This window comes from Grammomys surdaster, unplaced genomic scaffold, assembly GCF_004785775.1.
Source record: "Grammomys surdaster isolate TR1022 unplaced genomic scaffold, NIH_TR_1.0 189, whole genome shotgun sequence".
Taxonomy (NCBI): Eukaryota; Metazoa; Chordata; class Mammalia; order Rodentia; family Muridae; genus Grammomys; species Grammomys surdaster.
The window spans coordinates 10,282,700-10,307,163 of record NW_021604634.1 but is presented as its reverse complement, the minus strand read 5'-3'; the positions used below and the strand labels follow the sequence as shown (position 1 = coordinate 10,307,163).

General features: G+C 37.6%; 1 pseudogene; it reads left to right on the top strand.

Moving 5' to 3' along the window:
* LOC114622548 overlaps positions 1-22,724 on the top strand; it is a 58,958-nt pseudogene extending 36,234 nt beyond the window's left edge.
* The last annotated feature ends 1,740 nt before the right edge of the window (positions 22,725-24,464 follow it).

Sequence of the window (24,464 nt, the reverse complement as noted above, 5' to 3'; positions counted from 1 at the left end):
TAACTGGTGTCTTGGTTGATAAGTTAAGACATAAATGTTAGAGCAAGTTTCTTTTCACAGTTTAATAGCTCAATGAATGGGAACAGGATAAGTGTAGAACAAAGACATGTTCCTATGGAAGTCTCCTATCCTAATATCCTGATTGGTGGAAAAAATTGGAACAGATGTTTGCATCAGTCTTAAAACACCTCTATAAGACCTTGATTCAATGTCATAGTCAGCTCCTTAGTCTGACATATGCCTCTGATTGATGCTATTTCGGTTGTGGAATTCAATAATCCAACAATAAACTAAGAATGGTGTATTTGTGATTTGTGTGGCAATTCTCAGACATTAACAAACCCCACATTAGCCACTGGGGGCAACCATTGGTTTGCAGACAAAAGCTTTCTAATGTGCTGGAAAAATCAGTGCAACACAGTCACCATAGAAAAGCATGTTTATACAGTGAGCTCTTCCAAAGTTTCCTATCTATTATAGATGATATATTTATTTAACAGTATTTTTGACTACCATTTGCCTTCGCCTAGTTACACTGTATTGTAAAATTAATTCTTTGGGGTTTTAAACACCCCAATGTTCTAAAATAACTGCTGGGCATTTTTACACCCACTGTAGATCATTTTAGGTCTAGAAAAGAGACAAAGAAACCTGGAATTTTTAATAATAAGTTCCAAACCTAACTGGGGAATGTTCTGAACTATTCTAATCCTATAAAGCTGCCAATTTCTAGTCACATGATCCCTTAAATTGCATCTGAGTCTTGCCTTGGATCACTCTTTACCATTTGAGTCTACATGGAAATTCGAATGGCGACCTGCTCATGGCAACTCCTCATGGTCTCTCCACACATTCTTCAACTTCTACAATTCCCTGACTGGAATTGGAAGTCCTGTCCAATTCTATTCTGCCCAACTAGTTGATTAATTAAGCTCTTTATTATCCAATCAAGAAGTAATGGAGAACAATGTTTACAAAACACTGAAACAGGTGATACTTCATAAAGTTAACCAATACCAAAGTCCTGGCCTGTACTCAGTACTCTGCCAGGAACAGCAATTAGCATTTGAATAATAAAAAGATAACCTTTATACAGTGCACAAACCACCATCCAACACTGAATGCTTTATACTTGTAGGATCTCTGTTTCTTTTGTGTGTAAGCATTATACAAGCAATGCCTCCTAGTAAGCTATTACCACATTGCTAACATAAATAAATAAATAAATAAATAAATAAATAAATAAATAAATGTAATAAAGGCAAAAAGATGAAATAGTATTCAACTTATAGTTATGGTGTCAGGAGTGAGATTTGGTCAGCTGAAGAGATCGTTTGTTCAGTAAAGCACTTGCTAGAAAAGCATGATAAGCTAAATTTGATCCCCTGTGGCACACATTAAAAATCTAGGTTTGGTGACATGTACTCATCACCCTACAGCTAGAGAGGTAAAGATAGACAAATCCTTAAGGTTCTCTAGCCACCCAACCAAGCTATCTCGGTGAACCCCACATGAGAGACCCTATCTTAAAAATAAGTTTGATAGTTCATAAGGAGATATCTCTAGCCTCTGTTCATATCTATACTATCTGCATGTGCATTCCTACACAGACACCTGCACAACACATACACACACATGAGATTCAGACAGATATAAGTAGAGAACACCAAATTTGACAACCATATTATACTCACCTTCAACTTGATATCTCTTCAGCACTTTCTCCAGGGCCTATTAGCCTTTGCATATAAATCTCCTTTGGCCACCAATATCCAGAGTGGACTGCAGTATGCCTCTGCTTTGGTGCTAATTATATAGCTATTCCTAAGTGCATTTAAAAGCTAAAGTCATAACTTGTTTGTTCAGTTCCTACATTTCTCTAGATGTCTGTGTGATCAGAAATGCATGTTGTCTGACATATTCAAGCTTTGTTCACAAAGAAGGGTACATGGAGATCAGAAGCAGTCAAAAACCATGTAATTTATTTCTCACAGAAGGTAAAGTGAAAGATGAAAAAGACCTAAAGGGACTGAGGAAATGGAGGATTTATGAGTACTTTGAACTGCAACCAAGGCAAGGCACAGCACTGCTGCACACAACTATTGGCGCGTTCTCAAATGGAAACAAGACACTTCACCTTATTTGTTCCTTACATCCATCTAAAGCAGTGTCTCTTAACTTATGGGTTAAGATATGCAACCCCTTTGGAGGTTTCATATCAGATATTTACATTATGATTCAAAAGAGTTAAAAATTACAATTATGACATAATAAGAAAATAAATTTATGATTTGGATCAGCACAAGACGTGGAACCATATTAAAGGGTCACAGCATTATAAAAGGTTGAGAACCACTGCTCTCAAGTTTGCCATGAGACTCATAGCAGAAGTTCATAACTGTCTCTTTGGGATGTACAAAATACTATCATCACTTATGATATATGTCACAAAGAACTTGTTTTTAACAGAAATTTGAATATAGAACTGAAATTTCTGTTTATAAAGCAGTATCACTCTCTATAACAGACCACAGCTGCCTCATGATCTCTGTTCTTCACTAGGGAAGTGCACAAAAGCAATTCTTGAAGGACACTGTGTGAGACTTTTCGTGGCGAGACACAATATACACTCTACTCACACCAGACAAGAAATCCATGAAAGAAATGTAAGTGATTCTATCAAATGTTCCCTTGGCAAACCAGTGAGGTTTCTTATTGTAGTTACTAACAGAAGTATGAGTGAGGAGTTGCTTACAAGGAGCAGAGTTATATCACAGAACCATGCCAACACAAGGTGATGACACTTGAAAATTGGCAACCTAGTGCTGACTGCCAGACTGGCAGACACATCAACAGTTAACAAATCTACACTCAACAACCCACTTGTCATTATCCATAGACACACACTCAGTTGCTTATTGTTTCCATAACCATGGCAGGAGCTTTCAAGAATCCTAGTAAATTTCCTCTTGACCAGAACTGTCAAGTTGGATTACATCATGTGTCTCAGAACATCCTCTCTCTTTCCTGAAGGGAATGTTTCATTCAAGGAAAATTTCTATATGACAAGTTGGTGACAACATAACAGGACAAAGTACAGTTTACATGACCATAGTTGAAAGCAATCTACCAAGTTGGGACATAATCAACATGACTCTCTCAAGCCTTAATCTTCTCCCACATTCCCTCAGCCTTAATAAATATCATTAGACTATATTCCTAAATCTACCCACCATGACCCATTCCCTTATGTGGCCATTCATCTTTCTGTGGCAGACTACCAAAGTTTCAGATAACACAGTACTGAAGTCCAGTGATCAAAGCCTCTCTTTTGACTGCACTATCTTGGAGAGTTTCTCATTTTACCTTTAAAAGCAATCATTTTTGTATGGTTCACATTGGTCTCCTCTCTATCCAGAGGTAGTCCTTTGTCTCTCCAAGATAAATACCCCTTCCTTCTTCCCTTGATCCCTCACTTCCCTTTGTTCCTTTCCTCCCTTTATATCCTGACTCTGTCTCCAGTTCCTGCCCTTTGTCACTCTGGGGCAAATAAATATGCTTTGTGCTGATAAAATGGTTTTGGAATGTCTTCTGCCAAGTACCAGTCCTATCAATAGTTCTCACAGTGTGAATGCAGTTGATAGTAAGACTTCAGGTCTAAAGGATGTATATTTATCACATATGTGAAATATAGATAAAAAACAAAAGACATGAGATTACAAGGGATTTATGGGTGAAAAGGAAGGAGACAAGCAAAAAGAAGAGCAATAATAGATAATGGGCATGATTCAGTCAAAGGCAATTATATACATATATACACATATACACATATAAAAATGTCATAATGTAGCAGTATCATTTCATAATTAATGTATAGTAATTAAAGGCATCACTGTAAACATATTGATGAGTCAAGGATTGAGAGACAATGATGTTAATGTGCTAGAAGGTACTTTGATTGAGTCTTGAGGTACACCATGGCAAATGAGATGCAAAGACATGGTAATGCTACTAATGAAATATGTGGGGTACATGACAAGTAAACTAAAGTGTTCTGAGGAGGTTAAGAGATACAGGATGGCGGAGGGTCTCAATGGGTCCTGGATTCTGCTAAGGAAAGTACTTAGATACATCCTTTAGACCTGAAGTCTTACTATCAACTTCATGGTGTGGATCGTTTTGATGTCTCTATTTTCATGTCCTATTTTTTCTCTCTTCTCAGTATTTGGCACACCATCTTTAAGCTCACTCTGCCCTTTGACATTTGTATTTGCTGTTCACTCTTTTCAAAATGAGCTTTTCTTTTTACATCAGAATGGTATGACTAATTATAAAAAGGTCTCTTGAATGTCCTATCAATTCTGATCTAAAATATAATCTGCCCTAAGGTTCAATCACTGCATCCCATTCTTTCCTTACTAGTCATCACTCAGATGTCTGTCTGCATGTTTGTCATTGCTAGTCTTAAAACTAAACACTAGTTGCTGTTATTTTTAATATGTGACATTTTCAATTATCCTAGTTTACATAAGTAGATGACCTAATGAGAAGACGTCAATGATTTCTTTTTGAGTGTTTAAAAAATTATCCAGGAATGTGTGCAAGTTGGGCAAGTTCATTACAACCAGATGACAGTTACATACCTTTTCTTTCTTTCAGTACATGGACTCCCTAATTTAGACTTGCCTTGAACATGATCCTCCTATCTTAGCCTTCATAGTAGCTTGGACTATGGGCCCATGCCACCATACTGTTTCCCTATCTATCTTTCTTATTAATACACACACATGCACACACACATACACAGTGGGGGTGATAAACTATAGACACTAAAGGTATCTTTGATTTCAGATTCTAGTAATTGTCACAAGATATACATACAAAGATACTTGGGAAATTTACACTGAATCCAATATGTGAACTGATGGCTCATGTCAGCTACTGTTCTTAAAGCTTATTGGTTGTTATAATGCACATTTTCTCTGAGTTTTATGGAGATTGGTGTAAACACCATTCAACACCTTCAGGTGTCAGTAGTCTCCTTCTTCATAAATGCCTACAATGTACATGCAGAGGGGGTAAAAGCCAGACCTGAATAAAAAGACAGAACAGTATGCTTGTATTCTTGGCATTTGCATTTTCTGCATGATCACTGGCTTAGATCAACAGCATTTCCACTTTTGATATACAAGAAATAGCTCTCTTTCATCATAATAAATTCTCCTTTTTTGTCAACTCAGCCTTCTTAGAGAGCTGATTTTTGCAACTAGAAAACCTTCCTAATGCAGACATCCAAGATGAAGAAGCCAAACAGCCTCTGCTTGTCATGCTGTTAAAGAGCTTGGATTTGCAAAGTGTGACCTCTTCCTAACATAATTCTGGAATCAAAAAATGAAAAATAGAGAGCTAGATTCAGTATGTAGGGTTAGGTTCAGTCAGTAGAGCTGGGTTCAGTCAGTAGAGGGCTTGTCTGGAAATTGTAAGGAGCTGAGATTAATCTTCTAAATCCTAATTTAGAGGAGAGGTGTGTAATGTATACACATAATACCAGCACTGAGAAGGCAGATACCTGTGTCTCAGATACAATGGACTATCTCAGGGCTCAGTGAACAACAAATGCAGTTTACTTGGTGAGCTCCAAACCTACACACAGACATTGTCTTTAAAAGAATGTTGTGAGTGACCCGAGGAATGGCAGCTGGTCTATATTTGAAGAGATATGTCTCTGAGTGCAGAGAAAGAGAGAGAGAGAGAGAGACAGAGAGAAAAAGACAGAGAGAGAGAGAGCAACAGAAAGACAGATACAGAATGAGGGAGATAGACAGAGAGACAGAGACTGAGAAATAGAAAGAGATGCAGAATGAGACAGACAGGCATACAGACAGACAGCATAAGACAATTAGTCCCTCTTTTCTATAGTTAACATCATGACTATGAAACAGGCATGTATTTCTTCCTTTGTTCTCCAATCATTTGTTCCAGGAAGTGTTCTCTTTGGTCTTTGGAGACACTGAAATGAAAAAGTCATGTATAGTTTAGTTGATGCAGCAAGCAACTTCTTAAAAACTGTGTGTGAATCACATTTTTTTTTAAATTGAGTCCCATTTCCTGATTGACTGTGACTGTCTTCTCATGGATGTTTTCTCTTCCTACATAATTTACTTTCAATTGCCAGCACCAATCTGTAACCCAAGCTTCACAGGTCTATCCTTCCCAAGGGGCTCATCAATCAATCATCAAAATTTCATTTCAGAAGCTATTATATGTAAGACATTGTTCATGACCTACAAACTGCCTAGGGAGTACACCAAAGGCAAAAGGGGAAGCTACTACATGAATCCTCTACAAAAGCCAGTGAATAGCCACAGTCTTATCTATCTCTTCTGTAAACTCAGAATCTCCTTTATGTGGTTTTTCCTAAAGCACTATCTAGGTTACTATAGAAATAGAAAGACTTAAAGAGTTATTTAGAAATGTAAGGACATCTATGAATCCCCAATAACAGCAATTGAGTTTGCTGAAAGGAATATTTGAATCTATTCATGGGATGTTCTAAGTTGGGGGAGGGAGAGGTTCAAATAACCCACCATTTTGTAGCTCCAGGCAAAACAAGAACAAACTAAAACTAATTTAACAATAATATCTTATAAAAAAAACACTAATATCTTGAAAAAAAGCCTGTTTCATAAAATGGATTCATACTACCGAGGGACCTACAAGTGAACCTCAAATATCTCTGTGGTCTTAAATTCTGCCAGTCCTGTCAGGTTTCCTATGACATCAAACTGAGGTTGTGACCTACCTCACAATTACTTACCCATGTTCCAAAGAAAGCATTTAAGATTTGTTAGTTCCTTATCATTAATTAAGATACACAGGGAATTCTGAGTGTCTCAGAGAACACTAAGAAGTACCAACAAATATTACAACACCAAAGGTGGTGTTCTTGATATTTGCTGTCTGTTACCAAACTGCAGAAATGAACTATGTTCCCTTAGTAAGTCACAAGACAGTGAAGTCTTGAAATAAAACATATTTAAGATTTTAGTCTATAGAGTTCAAGAGCAAAGAAAAATGGGCTTGGATATGCTACAGGCAGCAGGCAGATTTTCTTCAGATCTTAGGTTATACCAGACACTTATCTTACATTTTTTTCGTGCCTCTGGACATCTGTCCTCCCTCAGAAGCTTCACCTTCATGAAACCCAGAATAAACACCACAACAGCCTTGAAGTCTACATTTTAGGTTCAAGCTACATAGAGACTCTTTCTTGATGACTCTTGGTCAATACCAAACTCTCAGGAAAAACTGAGGTGTAGAACAGGTCCCTACAAAGGCCTGTCATTTACCCAGTAACTAGTCGAGGATGGGAGTGGGGATATATTCTTCATCAACTCGGAGTATCATTACAAAATATCATCAACTACATAGGTTAAGAAGCAAGAAGTTAGAAATGCTACCAAAAAGGTAAGTGAAGGATGAGAACCTACCTCACTTTCTTCACATGTTCTCACATGACCTTTGCTCCATACATGTACCAGAGAGAGGAAGCAAACACTCTGAGGCCTCTCATTAGAATATCATCAATATGTTCTGCCCTCATGACCATAACTAAACCTACTAATGAGCAGGGAAAACATCCAGGTACCAGTAAATGTGTCCAAAATGGTCCCTAATACAGAGTACAATGGATGAAGTAGTGGTCTTCTGGCTTTAACAGTGGTTTGCAAAAGAATATGACCATGTTCTAACCTCAGGATCTGTGTGTGTATGAGTGTGAGTGTGTGTGTGTGTGTGTGTGTGTACATATCTCATACATATCTCACCTTATAGAAAACAGGTCTTTCCAAATTAATTATGTCTAGAAAAGATCAAACTATATTTTTACTGATGCTAGGATCCAATAGCAAGAATGTTTATGAAAGAAAGTGGGAACAGTCAGGAGATAAATCAGTGAATGTTTTTAAACTTGCAAGGATGACTACATGATTTTGAGCTTCATAATCCAGATTTACAAATAGCTTGACCTTGTATCACCATCTAAAATTCTGTACTGAGAAGACAAAACATGTAGATTGCATGACCCATTGACCAACCCTGTCTGTTTTTTAGGACAATAAGAAACTCTGTATCATAAAGTAAGGTAGCCAGCATGTAAAGAATGACTGCCAACATCATCCTCCACCCTTCATATAAGTGAACCTGTACACATAAACACACACATACACACACACACACACACACACACACACACAAACACAGGGGTATATGACAAAGAGAACAAAGCAGGAAGCAGGCAATATAAAGGTGGCTATGGAGATGAATGTCATTTGACTACAAGTGAATGAAAACCTAGGTCTGTCACAGCCTTCTGAACTAGGAAAGACAGAAAGCAATCTCCCTTCTGAGCTTCTAGAATAAAGTAATGCTGCAAATACCTTGATCTGAGATTTCTCTGCAACAATAAAAGATAAAATTACTTTTTAAGTCATTGGTCACATAGCTATATGCTATGGTAGCCATGGGAAACTAATAGAGATGGTGATTTGATTCCATTTCACAGGAAAGCTGTATCAATTAGCAGTGACTCTTAGGAAACAGAAAATGCTAGGACCATTCAAACTCCATAAAGAAAAGTGCAACCATCTGTTGGTGATGACGAATAATATGGAAGGTGAATAGATGTTCTGGGTATAAACAGAAATGGCTGCAAAGTAGTCATGTATTTCTCTGCCTAGTATTTTAACAGTATTTGGTACCAAAATAGATGAAAACTAAGCATGGTGATGCACATTCAAGAGGCTGAGCCAGATGGATCACAAGTTCAGGGCTTACTTACTTGCAGTACATTAAAAAATTCAGGCTAGCTTAGGCTACACTATGAGAACTTCTCTAAATAGAAAATGAAAACAAATGAATATTGAGGGCATCTGACTTGAGCAACTTTAAAGGCTCAATCTCATCAACTCAAGACTCCTAATAGGTTCTGTCTGATCTTTCTTCTGAATAAAAGAAGATGAATTACAGCTACTCTTTAAATTTAACCTATCTTCGTGGACAGTACACAGTATTATCCTACAGCTTCCTTGCATACACATAGTTGTAAACACACACACACACTAAAAGGAGAGAAATGATATTCACAGATCAAAGGGAAACAGACAAGGATAGTCATGTCAGAAAGAAATCATAACCAAAGGACAAAAAATACATCCAAGGAAAGACAAATAATATGGAAGGTGAATAGATGGTTCTGTGAATAAGAGTACTTGCTCATCTTGCAGAAGACCCAGCATCATTTCCCAACATCCACATGTAACTCACTGTCATCTGTATCTCCGGATCTATGCAACTTGATGCCCTCTTTTGACATTTATGGACATTAGGCATGCACATGATGAGAATATGTATATTACAGCAGAGCACTGATACACATAAAATTAATTAAATAATTAATTAAATGTTTTCTTAAAAGAAGAGTAATATGGTGTGGGACTCAAGCTACAGATTTTACTTGCTATCAAATTCAGCAATACTCAAGGAAAAGAGTATTTTTTTGTTTGCATGTAAGTATAATTGTTTTCTTTCATGGGATTTAAGTATGTGAGTGTATGCTTGTGGAAGTCAGAGGCCAACATCAAGGATTTTCCACAAATACTCTCGACTGTTTGTTTCTTGTTTGTTTGTATTTGTTTGTTTGTTTTTAAGCTTGAGGATCACTTTTTAGAATGTAAAAGGAAAACCCCAAAGCAGACAAGTGGTAACTCTCTCAGTGTTTAACACAAACATAAATGTAAGTATACTATATGTAAAAGTATACATATGGCCATGTGTATTTGTATACATATAGAATAACTGCAAAGATATTAGCAACAAATACTTGCTGGTTTAAAAGTTGAACTTATCTTCAACTACTTCAGAAAATCTATTCATGTAACCATTCTGTTTTTAGAAACAGTATTGTAAGAACATCCAGTTATAGTATATATCCCCTTCATTCATCCAACTTTTCTCATTCTGAGCATTCTAATACTTCACTTTCATTGGGGTCATGATCATTCTTCATTAAGTAAGTAAGCCTGAATTTCAGGATTCAGTATTTTTTTATTTGATATTTTAATTTGCATTTTAGATGTTATCCCTATTTCCCATACCCCCCATTACCCCCTGTTCCATGCCTCCTCCTCCATTCTTTGCTTTTATACCTTTAAATTACACGCATGTATTAAGGTTAGTTCTAGGTTGAGGAACTAGCAATACAATAGATGCAAATAGTCATGGAACAAGCAAGACAATAAACACAAATAGTCAAGAAACAAGCAGGACAATAAACAGGGTTCTGTGATCACTCCCATGATCACTATTTCTAAGAGCTTATCAGGATGACCAAAATATCTAAACCAACTTCCCTGTCCTAGATCAAAGTCATGTTTATGCTTGAAGCCTACATCTTTGTTCTAGCCTATGATTTAGATTCCTGCCTGAAATTACTTCTTTGTTCTATTCTAATGTCAGATTTCTGCCTGCAGTCCATTTCCTTGTCCTTGGCCAATGCCAGATTCCTTCCAGTATTTGTAACAATGTCTTTATTTATATCTTAGGCTCTGTGACCATCTTTTTTTTTTTTTCTCTCTTTACACCATCCAGATAAAAGCCAAGGCTAGGAAAACTCAGACATGTGACATTTCTCTTCCTTTGTTCAAAAGCAAAAAGATAACTCAGACACATGGTACCACTGTATATTCTGACATACATGTGTGGAGAGCTTTTGGGGCTGCTTGGCAGAAATCTGACATTGACCAAGGACAAGGAAATGGATTTTAGGCAGGAATCTGACTTTGGGCCATGACAAGGAAGTAAGTTCAGGTAGGAGTCTATTTTTAAGCTAAAACAGGGAAGTAATTTCAGTCTAGAATCCAAGTCTTAGGCTAAAACAAAGAAGTAGGCCTCAGGCTTGAATATGACTGTGGGCTAGGACAGGGAAGTAGGCTCAGATACTTTGTCATCCTGATGAGCCCTTAGAAACATTGATCATGAGAGTGATCACTGGGTGATCACGGGACTCTTTATATATTGCCTTGTTTGTTTCTTGACTGTTTGTTTCTATTATATTGTTGGTTTCTCAACCTAGAACCTATCTAAATACTTGCATGTAATTAAAAGGGCTTAAAATAAAAATAGAATTAAACAAACCTGCCTTGAGCCTCAGAATTGGCTGGGGTCATGCTACAGTTTTGTCTAATCATCTCTTTTCTTTTAATCCTCACTCCTGCACTGGAGAATCTGTTGACTGACTGAGCGGGCTTGGTTACACATGTACAAGGCAGCCCACACTTCTCCCAATAAATCAAATGCTCCCATTTTGTTGTAGTTGTTTCTGCAATTACTTTTCTCTTCCTTCTCTCTCCACTATGAACATACTTCTCACTCATAACATTATTTTGCCTTCTACATCAGAGAGAAAAAATATACTATGAGACAAGAAATTTTCACAACCAAACTCACACAACATTCAATAGTGGAATTTATCCATCTCATCTTCCTTCAATCTGTTATGAGATAAGACCTAGCACAGCTCTCTCTCTCTCCATCTTTTCTTTGGGTCTCACACAAAAAAATATTTATTAGGTCTCACCTAAACAATCATTTTTCTTTTTCTTGTGATGTTCATGACCCATCTTTAGCTTTAAACCACTTCTCACTTCCAGCTAAGTCTACCTAGCCACTCCTGAAACTTCTCCAGGTCCTTTCAGACAAGAAAGAGTATAATCCTTTCACCTTCTGTCCCTTTTTAGGCCCTGGGATCCAAATATTACACCTATCATTTCACCTAAAGAGCCTTTGTTGGGTTCTTGGATGACAGTCAATGAATTTTTTTTTTTTTTTGCCACAATAGGTCTTCTCATAGACTGAAATATGGCCTTCCTTTCTTTGATTTTCAGGATGAGACCATCTTGGCTCATTTCCTAAATGAAAATCTAATCCTGTGCCCACTTCAGTAAAATATTTCATAATAGCAACATAAGAAAAAAAGGAATTTTTTTGTTTTGTAGTTCAAGGGTACTGGACTTCATGGTAGGAATTGCATGTTTTCAGAAGCCAAAGGGATATTGATGCATTTCATCCATAATGAGGAAACAAAAAGATGTTTGCTACATTCCTCTTTTTGATTCAGTTTAGAACATCATCCTATGGAATGGTTTTATCTACAGTTTGTAGCTTTTAACATCTTAATTAACCTAATCTAGAAACTTTCTAACAATCAAACTCAGAAGTGTTTTTCAATGACGAATTTAAATCTTATCAGGTGGACAATCAGAACTAAATATCATGTACACTCATCACTCTAATCCCTCTTGGTCTCAAACATTAAAAGAAGCACTTGTTTCCTATATGAGCTACTACATACTATACAACTCACTCCACTTGCAATTATCATCTCAGGCAAGGAACATGACCAAAACAACTCCAAAGTGGAAATTTCTGGTTTCTTTGGGACTCTGTCATTATGCGATGTTTTACTAGAGTTGATGCTTGGAGAACATGAATTTTGGAAAAGATATAAATACAACCCAACACACAGTAGATGACACAGTCTGGTACTGGATCTTCTTGCCATTCTTTGTTGGTCTTCATTGGACTTCAATAAAACTGGACTTCATGGATGATGCTATGTGGTGTTGATTTGCTTTGCCACACTTTACTGGTGTTTATTAGATTTATTGGGTCCTACTGACACTGGTCTTCGCTCATAAAAATGTGTGGTATTGGTTTGACTCACCTCTCTTTGCTAGTCTTCAGTGGGCTTTGCTTAGATAAGTCTTAGCTGATAAATGCTGTGTGGCACTGCTTACCCTTGCCAATCTTTGCTCATATCATTTGTCATACCTTCATAGAGAGAAATGCAACAAAGTACTTCTGGTTGTGTTTTGATGGTTTCTTGCTGCTTCTATGGACCAGCTTCACAGTTTCTTCTAAATAGAACTGCCATTGCTGATTTATAACTGGCGTTTGTTAGTGGACCAAGCTACCTCTGCTGATTCATTTGAACTGAACAGCTGATATCCTGATAACACAGATTGGATATACCCCAAAGAAATATTTTTAAACAGGTCCACATCCTTCCTTGTCCTATTACCCTTTCCTTCTTACTACCTCTGGTGGATGGTGGGGTGGGCTAGAAGGGCTAGAAATCATGTAAGTACATGTAGTAAAGTAGGTTTTGAAAAATATACTATGCTTCTAATGTACTAGAGGAAAAGACAGGTATTGATGGGTTAGTAATATTGTTTAAGGGGGTTTGCAAAAGAATAGCTGCTGCCACAGGGTGGTCTCCTTTCTTGATGGCAGAGATGGTATTTTGGTTTTGCTTTATAGTTTTCATGTATACAATTTTGAAAAAGTTCAGAGTCAGATGACAATTCTCTTCTGTTAGTAAATATTGAGGAGTAGGCTACATACTTACAGTGTTAGTGGACAGAGGCAGAAGTGCTTGTATAACAAAAATAGCCAGTGGGAGGAGAACAACAGGTTTTAAGGTTGATGTCTGAAAAGGAGAATTTAGCATGCAAAGATAGTAGGGTGGATGAAAACTAGGCTGGAAGGTAAATAGCGACCCCACCCTGATCCACTCATTTTCACTACTAGGGGTCCAGAGCTTCTCCTTGAAACAAGGGGCCAGGAAGAATAGGAGGCAGAAAAAACTCAATGGGTTCTGCCAAGTGAACCTCTAGAGGATGTGCATAGAGATACACAGGCACCTTCAGCTTTCACAATCTTAGAGTGGCATTTGCCTGCTAATGATGGTGGCCATGCTTATAGCGAGTTAACCAAGTATCAGGGACAGGTTATAAAGACATAGCAAAATGGTAAGTTTAGGCGAGGGTCATTGCTTAGGGCTATCCCACTATTGAATCATCATTGTCTAAGACCATCCCACTGTCGTATACTTATTTTCCAAGACTATCCCATTGTCATATCCTTATTGCTGAAGACTATCCCACTGTCATAACCTTCTCCCAGGAAGTGCCATATGTTCTTTAAGTTCCTGGGACCTGAAACCTGTGAATGTCCTTTCTTAACTTTGTACTGACTAGGCTTTCTAGATCAGCAGGTAATTTCCTGAGGTTCTCTTAGAACAGCAGGTAATTTCCTGGGTTTGGCTCCAGGCAAAGTATGTTTTATATTTTGCAGAATTGGGAAAACAAAGGTATATACATCATACTATTGACATGTCCTTGATGTTTCAATGGGCAATTGCTTTAAGTTCTTAAAATGATAATTATATAATTACACATTTATTGGAAATAATGGAAATTATGAGAATATGTGCACAAGTTAAACTTGCAATGTTCTCAAATATATACCCAATAAGATGATGCAATTTTTTGCTTATTACAGTATAAAGTATGCTATTGGTTTCCCATTTGGCCCCAAAGGACAAGCAGTTATAGAAAGAGTCAATCATACATTAAAACAGATGCTTATTGAACAAAAGCAGAAACTAATCAAAGCCCTCTACCCCACACACACTGGGGCAGACTAAATAGTGCTTTGCTAATGTTAAACTTTCTTAATGATGGTAAAAAAAAAAAAAGGAACAATAGCAGCTGAGAGACATTAGCTTATTGAAAAAAAAAAAAAACCTGAGGAAAAAATCCAACCAGTATACTATAAGAATAAGTTGACATTAGAATGAAAACTTCCAATAGTTTAAAGATGAATACATAGTTATGCTTATGTATCCACAAGGAATGAAAAAAATGATTAAAAATAAAACTTATGATAAATCTCAATAGGGAAAACTCTTAACAGCTGAGGTATGAATGTTTTCACAAAGCAAATAGTCCAGTGATTCACTCTCACAGAATGCTGATTTTTTTCAAAATATATATGCAAATCCACTTCAAAAGGGCTATCCTAAATGATTGACCTCATAGATACCTGGCAGACAATACATAAACTAGACATACAGAAATGTGACAGACAATACATAGACTAGAAAGATAACTCTGAGACTTGACAGACAACACATAGACTCAAAAGATAACACTAAGACTGGATTACACAGAAACTGGGTAATAAATGCTTCAGCTAATGTTTTTTGAACTAAATATCTTTTGCCTCGGGGCCTAAATAGGAATTCTTAGCCTTAACTGATCATGGTGCAAATATATATATTTGTCCAGATTCTTTAAGTTGAAGTAGATGATTTTGGTCATTTGATGTGCTATGGTTGTTATCATCTAGGGTGGCTGATGTGTTTATAAAAACATAAAGAGATAAAGTGGAGAGGTATAGGGGAAGGGGATGTCTCATCAGGCCCACGTGGAGGCATCTCTTCCCCCTGAGGGACCAGGCACATACCGGTTTAGCATAGAATAGAGTTTTTTCAGGGCATGGGGAGGGAAGCCAGGAGGGTAGTAGAGGTAGAGAGACAGAGAGAGAGAGAGAGAGAGAGAGAGAGAGAGAGAGAGAGAGAGAGAGAGAGAGAGAGAGAGAGAGAGAGAGAGAGGGGGAGGAGGGAAGGAAAGGGAAGAGAGAAGAGAAGAGAAGAGAAGAGAAGAGAAGAGAAGAGAAGAGAAGAGAAGAGAAGAGAAGAGAAGAGAAGAGAAGAGAAGAGAAGTAGAGGAGTAGAGGCCGGCCATGACCACATGGAGAGAAGGGGAAGGGAAAGGGCAAGGGGACAGAGAGAAGCTAGAGGCAAGAGATCAAGTGAGAGAGGATGGGACAAGCAGCCCCTTTTATACTGGGCCAGGCCTACCTGGCTGTTGCCAGGTAACTGTAGGGAGGAGCATACCTGCCTGCTGCCAGGTAACTGTGGAGATGGAGTTTAGACAGAATACTAACTGGCAGGTTATTTTAGTTAATTTTTGTATGTGGAGAGAAATTTAAAGTTTTTTGCCTAATTATTGCATATTGATAGAAATGTATGGTTGTTTTGCTTAATTATTAAATACTGACAGAAATTTAAAATTGTTTTACTTAATTATTTTATATTATCTTGATAGAAATTTAAGTTTGGTTTGTCATACTTGTTTGACTATCTTGTACGTAAGTTGTTTGATTAGGTGTGATACAAAGTTATAGTTTTTTTGTTCTTATAATTGTTTCTTTTGTTTGCAGACTCACAATGTTACAGACAAATACTATTTTTTAAATAGAAATGGAGAGATGAAGTACAAATTTCTGGTTTCTTTGGAAACTTAGTTGTTATGTGATTTTTTTTCAGGAGACTGTCTTATGAGAGGATGTTTTGGTTGAAGCAGACATGTGGGAGGATGTTTTGCTGAGATCAAATGCGTCATTTTTCTGGAACCAGCCTGGAAAAACAGGCATGTGATATTTTGCTAGAGTGGAAGTTTAAGAGAACATGTGATCTTTAGAAAAAGTATAAATATAACTCAATAGACACTAGACAATGCTGAGTGATACCAATTCTTACCACTCTTTGATGGTCTTCATGGGGCTTTTATTACACTGGTTTTCACTGACAATGCTATATGGCATTGCTTTCCCTTGTCATTCTTTGTTTGTTTGTTTGTTTGTTTGTTTGTTTTTGTAATTAATTTTTATTGATTTTTTTTGCATTTCAGATGTTATTCACTTTAACCATTCCCCACAACCACCAGAAACCTTATCATCATTTGTCATGACTTCATAGAGAGAAATGCACCAAAGTATTTCTAGTGGTCTTCCTGTAGCTGTTTGATGCTTTCATGAGCAATGGCTGATTGGTACAGCCTTGTGATTTCTTCTGGATGGAATTGCCGTTACTGACTCATTACTCATGTTTGTGAGTGGATTGACCTACCTCTGCTGATTCATTTAAACTGAACTGCTGATATTTTGACAACATAAAGCAGATTTGCCCCCAAAGAAACATATCTTAACAGGCCCACATCTTCCTTTGCCCTATTAACTTTTTCCTTTCCATTATCTTTGGTGGATGGTGAGCTAGAAGAGAGGTTAAAGCACTTAAAAACACTTATTATAGTAGGTTTTGAAAAATATAGCTTAAAGTGCCCTTAAAGAGTACCCATGTCTTCTTTGTCTTTGTAGACCTAAAGCATACCTAGGAAAGATTTGTATAAGTAAATAAATTCCACTAAATTAAACTCAAGACACCCATTTATTTATGATTATTTCACAATGTGTTCATATGTGTGAATGATACGTGTGTGGATATATATAGTGATACATTCTTCATGGTAAGCTACGGAACTCTGAGGAGATTCTTTGAGACTCAGATTTTTCCCTCCATCATGTTGAGACAGGCACTTTGTTATTTTTTTTTCTGCTACAACAAATACACCTGATAGCTAGCCACTAAGGTTTCAGATATTCTGCTTTCCATTCCACTATGAAAGCCCTGAGATTTCATAAATAAACCACTAAGCATATCTGCCTGGTTAATTTGATGGTTTGTTGGGTTTTAAGCATATGTTCTAAGGGATCAGAATGAAGGGATAAGACCTGTGCAATCAATTTTATTTACTCAAACATCTTAACTATCTAAAGTCATTCATTTCAACAATCCAATATTTGGACATTCTGGTGTTTTCTTAAATGACAATCTGTCCTCACTCCTTAATATTAGAAATAAAAGATTATATGTGTCCAAGCAACTAACTGTGGCTAATGATAATGTAAAGTTATGTTGTCAATACAGAATCTATGGCAGGGTAGTATAAAGAAGGGAAAGAAGCAGACTTAGGGATATTTGGCAGTTAGTGAAGTGGCTGATATGCAAGCATCATGATCTGAATTCAGATCCCAAGAAGCATGAAAAACAGCCATAATTGATGAGCTGTGCTTCTAAACTCAGACAAGAGGAGATAAAGAAAGGTGGGTACCCGAAACTTGCTGATCAAGCATAATTGGAAACTTCAGTTTCCAAAAATTATATCTCAAAAAACAATGTGGATGACTCCTGAGAAATGACACCGTATGTTGATCACACACACACACACACACACACACACACACACACACACACAGACACCACTGTAGATGTAGACATCAGTGGGCAGCTGGGATGGGGAGGATGAATTCTTCAACCTGCAGAGCAAGAGGCAAGAGAATGAAAGTTGTTATTGTGCTTCTAGAACATGTTTCCACTAGGATCCAGATCCCTCCCTCCTTTTCTTTAATGAACTTAAGAATCACCCACAACATGAACACTTGTCCATGACAGCAGATGACAGCAATAATAAAGCATGCTGGCAACTAAATAGAGACATGTGTCACAGAAATAGTCCCTCTCCCCTATTAAAAAAAATAGCTTATCTCAGAGATTCAGTAAATAGATAAAAACTATAATGAGACTTTTTTTTCCTATTAGATACAAATCGTCCAATGTGACATACAGTAATGTCTCCTACAGCCTTGCATACATGCTACAACCACTGAAGGATTTCCAAGAAGCTGCCCTGAGGCTCCACTGAGTCATTCACGTAGCTTCTAATCTAAGACCATAGATGTTGGGTTCTATGGAAGCCCAGGACCCACAGATGTCTGACCCACCAATGGATAGCATGTCCTCATCCCACCTGTCTTTGAACATCTGGTTCTGGACATTTTCAGAGACATATTTTGGAAGTTAGCTGTAGCTCACTATGATGTTACAATACCAAACGATAAAGTTGGGACAGGATCTGGATTTCAAACAAGTGTTAGTGCATGTGTTATGGCTCTATTAATTGTTAAGTTAAAATTACTTTTGTTTTTTTTTTACATTATTTAATGTAAGTTGTATTGATTATACACTTTATAATTGTGTTAGTTTGTTGAAACTTGGCATGTTTGTTATGGAGATCTATCAACCAGCTTTTGTTTTGTTGCCCTGAGTATTATAGGACCTTGGTATTTTGAAAGAAGGCTTGCAAGTACTAGAAGATGTGAGATATGATTTAAACAGAAGCAAGAGTTCAGTGGACTTGATTATTGGGGTATAACAGCTTTAATTACGTTAATTGCTATCACCACTGCTTCTGCAATTGCTTTGATACAGAATTTAAGACAGCTATTTTTGTTAACTCTTTAGCAAAAAAAAAGTTACTAATGTGTTGAATATACAAGAGAATTTAGGTAGGCATTTTGAACAATGGATTTATGTTCTTTATCCTATTCAAATTATTAGAATGAGATTCAGAGTTTAAGAGTAAGGAGCCATCTCAAGTGTCATGCAAAATACCAATGGATTTCTGTTACTTGTAAAATTTACAATGATATTCATTTTAATTAGGAAACAGTTTAAAGACACCTGCAGGGTATTTGACATAATTCTAACACCTTACTGGATTTTTAAAAATTGAATAGGGAGATATGAATTTAAAAACATTGCTCTGCTGAGATTTGATGCTGCATATAATGCTGATAAAATTATCTGTGGTGTGGGGTCAGTATTTCTACTTTGATCAAACTTCAAGAATGACATATATAGCTTGATCATGCTAGCCCTTTTTGTCCTGAAAATAATTTTATTCCTTCCCATCATGCTAAAGCTTGTCTTTAACAACATTAACATGTTGTTGGCCAAAGTACAGGGCTTGAAAGTGAAACTAGACCATCAGACAGAGTTATTGAGTTAACATGTTGGCAACCCAAGGACAGGTAAGAGTATACAGAGAGCCTTACCAACCTAAGACCAAAGTCCATTACTTTTGATAATGCATATCCCATGACAGGTAAGGAAGGCATTCTTGTCAGAATGACCAAAGACAGGATCAGTCTTGTTTGTGAAATAAAAGGAGTGGGGGGAATGTGAAGAACATTTGGGGCTGCTTTGCAGGAATCTGCCATTGGCCAAGTAAAAGGAAAACGGCTTCAGGCGGGAATCTGTTATTAGGCTCGAACAAAGAAGTAGTTTCAGACAGGAATCTAATTCTTAGGCTCAAACAAAGAAGTAGGCTTCAGGCATGAAAATGAATTTGGGCTAGGACAGGGAAGTAGGTTCAGATATTTTGAACATCCTGATAAGCCCTTAGGAGTGATCATGAGAATTTGTTTATTGTCTTGCTTGTTCCTTGACTGTTTGCATCCATTGTATTGCTAGTTCCTCAGCCTAGAATTTACCTTAATACTTTCATGTATTTAAAATGGCATACAAATAGATAAGGAAAGTATTTTGAAAAATACAAAAAAAAAGAAATATAAATTTGTCAGAAAGTAAGTAGTTCATTTAAAAAATATGCCCATGTATATTAGAGGAAATAAATAAATAAATATTAAATTGGATGTTTCTTAAAAAAATGAATAAAAAAGTTCATGAAAGGAAAGAACCAAGGGAATTCCTTAAGTACAAAGCTTGCTATCTGTACAGCCATGTCAAAGTGTATGCTAAAAGTGATCATTTTCAAAATATGCTTAGCATATTGTTCTGTGTACTTAATGTTTGGTAGCTACTTCTAGTCTGTCATTCCTTTTAAGTCTAGATTAGAAATCTTTGGGCAAATGTGAGTTGAATCTGGGTTGGTAGGACAAAGAAAAATATGTGTCTCCAGCATAGTCTTTGATAGTGTATTTGTTCTCTCTGAGTTGCCTCTTTTATTAATTCTCTGATATTATTGTGGTATATCCTCTCCAGCAGATACTCTTAAGAAGAACAGCATAAATACAGAAATTACTCTTACAGATTCTGTCTGTTATACTCACAAAAGGAGATACAAGGAACAGAGATGAGTCTTTGAAAGGTGCCACTTCCCATTTGTAGGAGACTTTGACTAGCCCCCTTTGCTTTTTCTTCATGGTGGGGGACAGATGAAAGTGTTATGATTCTACATGTGAAATATTTACTTTCAAGACAAGTTCTTAAGTCAGAGTTGAAAAGTTCATTGGTCTCTTATCCTCTCTTGACAAAGATTCATAGAGAAAGCCTAAAGTGAACACAGCTACTCATACCCACATCTAATAATGTATTTGAGGTACCTACCCAGTGCCTTGCTTGGAATTTAAAGCTGGGGCCAGGGAGCAGGTTCTATTGGTAAAATTGTTTGTCATACAAGCATGAAGACCTATGTTAGAATCTCCAGGACCCACATAAGAGCCAGACAAGTATCAGGAGTGTCCACATTCCCAGGAGGTAGAGACAGGGGAATCCTTGAAACTTTTCAGACCAGTTAGTTAGTGTGTGAAAAAAAAATGACCCTGTTTCAAGCAATGTAGAAGTCAAAGAGGACTGACACCAAAAGTTATCCCCTCATTGCTATACATGTATAATGGACCTTCCGTGCCTGTAAACCATACACACACACACACACACACACACACACACACACACCTCAACAGGAAAGCAAAGATTACTTCAAGTACACTTAAACTCTATTTTACTAGCCCCATGGAGCTTCTGTTCCTGTCTTCCTTCGTATAAATGTTCCAGGAGCTCTTTCTTACTTTGGAAGAAGATCATGATACAAAAAAGAATTAATGAAATGATGCAGACTTCCATTATCCTTTCTGTGTGCAAACTCAAGACAGAAACCAGTGGGTGGCTTCACATACATGCACACATGGGTAGCACTAATTTGACACAGTGGGTTATGAAAAAGCTAAAAAAGTTATGAAGTTGAAAAGTGGTATAATGAGTGATTGTGGAACAGTTAGAGAGAAATAGAGTGGAGATGATCAAAATACATTGAATACATGTATGAAGTTCTCAAAAAAGTTTAGAAATATAGTAGTATAATAACATCAAAAATGCATCATATGAGACTGAGGAGTCAGCTTAGGAGTTAAGGGTATTCTTGCATATGCATAAATACCTAAGTCCAAATCCCCACCATTCACATATATAGCACAATGTGACTTCTTGATATGACTATAACTCAGAGTGGGCAGCGGGCAGCCACCAGTGCCAAGAAGCTTCTTCTCAAGCTTCTCTCTTTCTGATCGTCCTCCCATAGGCCACTCGTTGGTTCTCTGGATTTGTGTTCCAGCAACCCTTGGCCACTTCGTTGATTGCTGCCAGGCTACTTGGAAGCCACTTTCCTGGAGCTCAATGTTGCTCACCATGCACGGTCAAACCCAGTGAGTAAGCTTGGACTGTAGCATCTGTGACAGGGCTAGACAACTTTGAAGAAAAGAGCAGCATTCCTCGCAGTGGACCACAACAGCTACGCTGGCTTGGGCTTGATGTGCTCCTGGGCTACTGGAGCCTTGGGCACTGGGGAGTGAAAGTATGTTATGCTTGCGCAGCCATCCCCTGGATGCTTTCTGCAACTCCGACATCGTGATCTGGGCCAAAGTGGCGAGAAAGAAGCTGGTGAAGGAGGGGCCCTTTGGCACGCTAGTCTACACTATTAAGCAGATGAAGATGTACCAAAGCTTTAGTAAGATGTCTCAGGTGCAATATATTCACACAGAAAGTCTTTGAAGCCTTACGTTAGAAGTCAACAAATACCATGCTGACAGGATGCTTATACGAAGGCAAAGTACACAGGTCTGTGCAACTTTGTGGTGATGTGGGACTACCTCACACTGTCCCAGTGCAAGGGGTTCAATTACTGCTACCACTTGGGTTGCAGTTGCAAGATCAAGTCCTGCTACTACTTGCCTTGCTTTGTGACCTCCAAGAATGAGTGTCTCTGAACCGATATGCTCTCCAATTTTGGGTACTGTCACTATCAGTCCAATCACTTTGCCTGCATCTGGCAGAAGGGTGGCTACTGCTGATATCAAGAATGCTCCCCACAGACAAGAGCATCAGCAATGCCACAGACCCCTGAACCCAGAACTTCCCCACCTCACCTCACCTCCTTCCCATCCTGCTGAATGTCCCAGATACTAACTCTTCCCAGATGATAACAGTGAAATTAGTACCTCTTTTGTTGCAAATTTAGCACTGGGGACACTTAAGGTCTCTGCTATCTATGGAGTTGATTTGGAAATACCTTCCTGGTTATGCCCCTAACAGCTTCTTTTTGGTTTTGACATCACATGTTTCCAACTAGGGATCTCTGTTGCTAAGCCAAAAAGAATGAGGCTTGTATACTCCTCTTTTTCATGATATATAGTCTATATATTTTAGAAAAAAAATTGAAAAATCTATCCCATTGGGGCATTTAATAGCTATTCTTTCTTCTTCCTTTCTTGACCACATCCTAGACCTACTTCCATATACACTTCTTCAACCCAGTACACAGGAAGCATGGATAAGGAAGTTGGCAGAAGTCCAACTGTTTCCAGATCAGTCAAGGGAAGTAACCAGACAGATGCCAGGTATTTGAAAGGTATATACAATAATGTGTCTGGATCAGACAGTCTGCCTATGTCTGCATGTCAGAGTGAAAGAGGGAATGGACAGACTATAGGAGTGTGTCACAGTTACCCAGCCCTGTGATACTTGGGTTTTCCAGATGTTTCCTGGAACAAGCATCCAAGAATAACAGAACTTTCTGAGTTGGCAAAGGCTTAAACATCTGCCAGTGTTCAGCAGGCAACCTACCTGTCTGTACAAATACTCAGACAAAGGGATGAAATGAATGTCTTTCTTCTCCTGCCTCCCATGAGACAGTTTCCTGTGAATCCTTGGGGAAATTTGGCTTGAAGCTTGTCAACATGTAAGCTGGAGAAATACACACCTGACACAATCCACAGATAGTATATTTGAGTAGAGAATGCTATTTCCAAGGTAGTGTTTAGCTCATTTAGGGGGATGTGTTTTTATATACATTTGCATATACCTGAAGGGGATTATAAGCTAATTTTTGTAGGACACAGAATTCTATTTAATGCTGTGAGATATGCAAATAGTTTAATCTCTTTTGCTGCTGTTTGATGGGAAATTGTGACATTCTAAATTGACTTTTTTTTATCTGAATTAATATTTGAAACTCTGACCATACTCAGAACCTTCTTGTTCCTATAGCTGGGGTTATCTGACCCTTCGTCTACTTTCTTCCTTCTGCTTTGTGTTCAGGATACCTTTACTTAGTTACTTTACTGGCTGGCTGATGGCATGGGAGTGTGAGTTTTAGATTAGGGGCCTTCTCATGAAAGGGACAGTTGCACATCACCCTACATCAGTGGAATGACTCCTCTCCTGGATCTGGGGACAGAATACACTTCTTCCCCTGGCTCAGTAGCTGGAGAACTTCACCTCCTGAGGTGGTCACCTCACAAAATGAACATGGTTTATTACTGAGGAAGCCAGGCTATGCCTTCCAACTGTACACCTTTTGGTGTGTTGTATTTTGTTTCTAAATAAAACTTTAGCATGATTTTTCCTATTAAATATGATCATTTTAAGTTTTAGTGTCAAAATTGCAATGCCAATAGTAGATGAGTGTATTGCACATAGTTGGAGATGTTAAGGTGGTGACATTTAACACAGTTACCCTCTTTCTCTTTTCAGATTATGGGTATTTATCTTCTATTACTATCGTGTCTTTTTCATCCCACTTTATGAAACACAGTTACTAATTACAAGGAGAGAGAGAGAGAGAGAGAAAGAGAGAGAGAGAGAG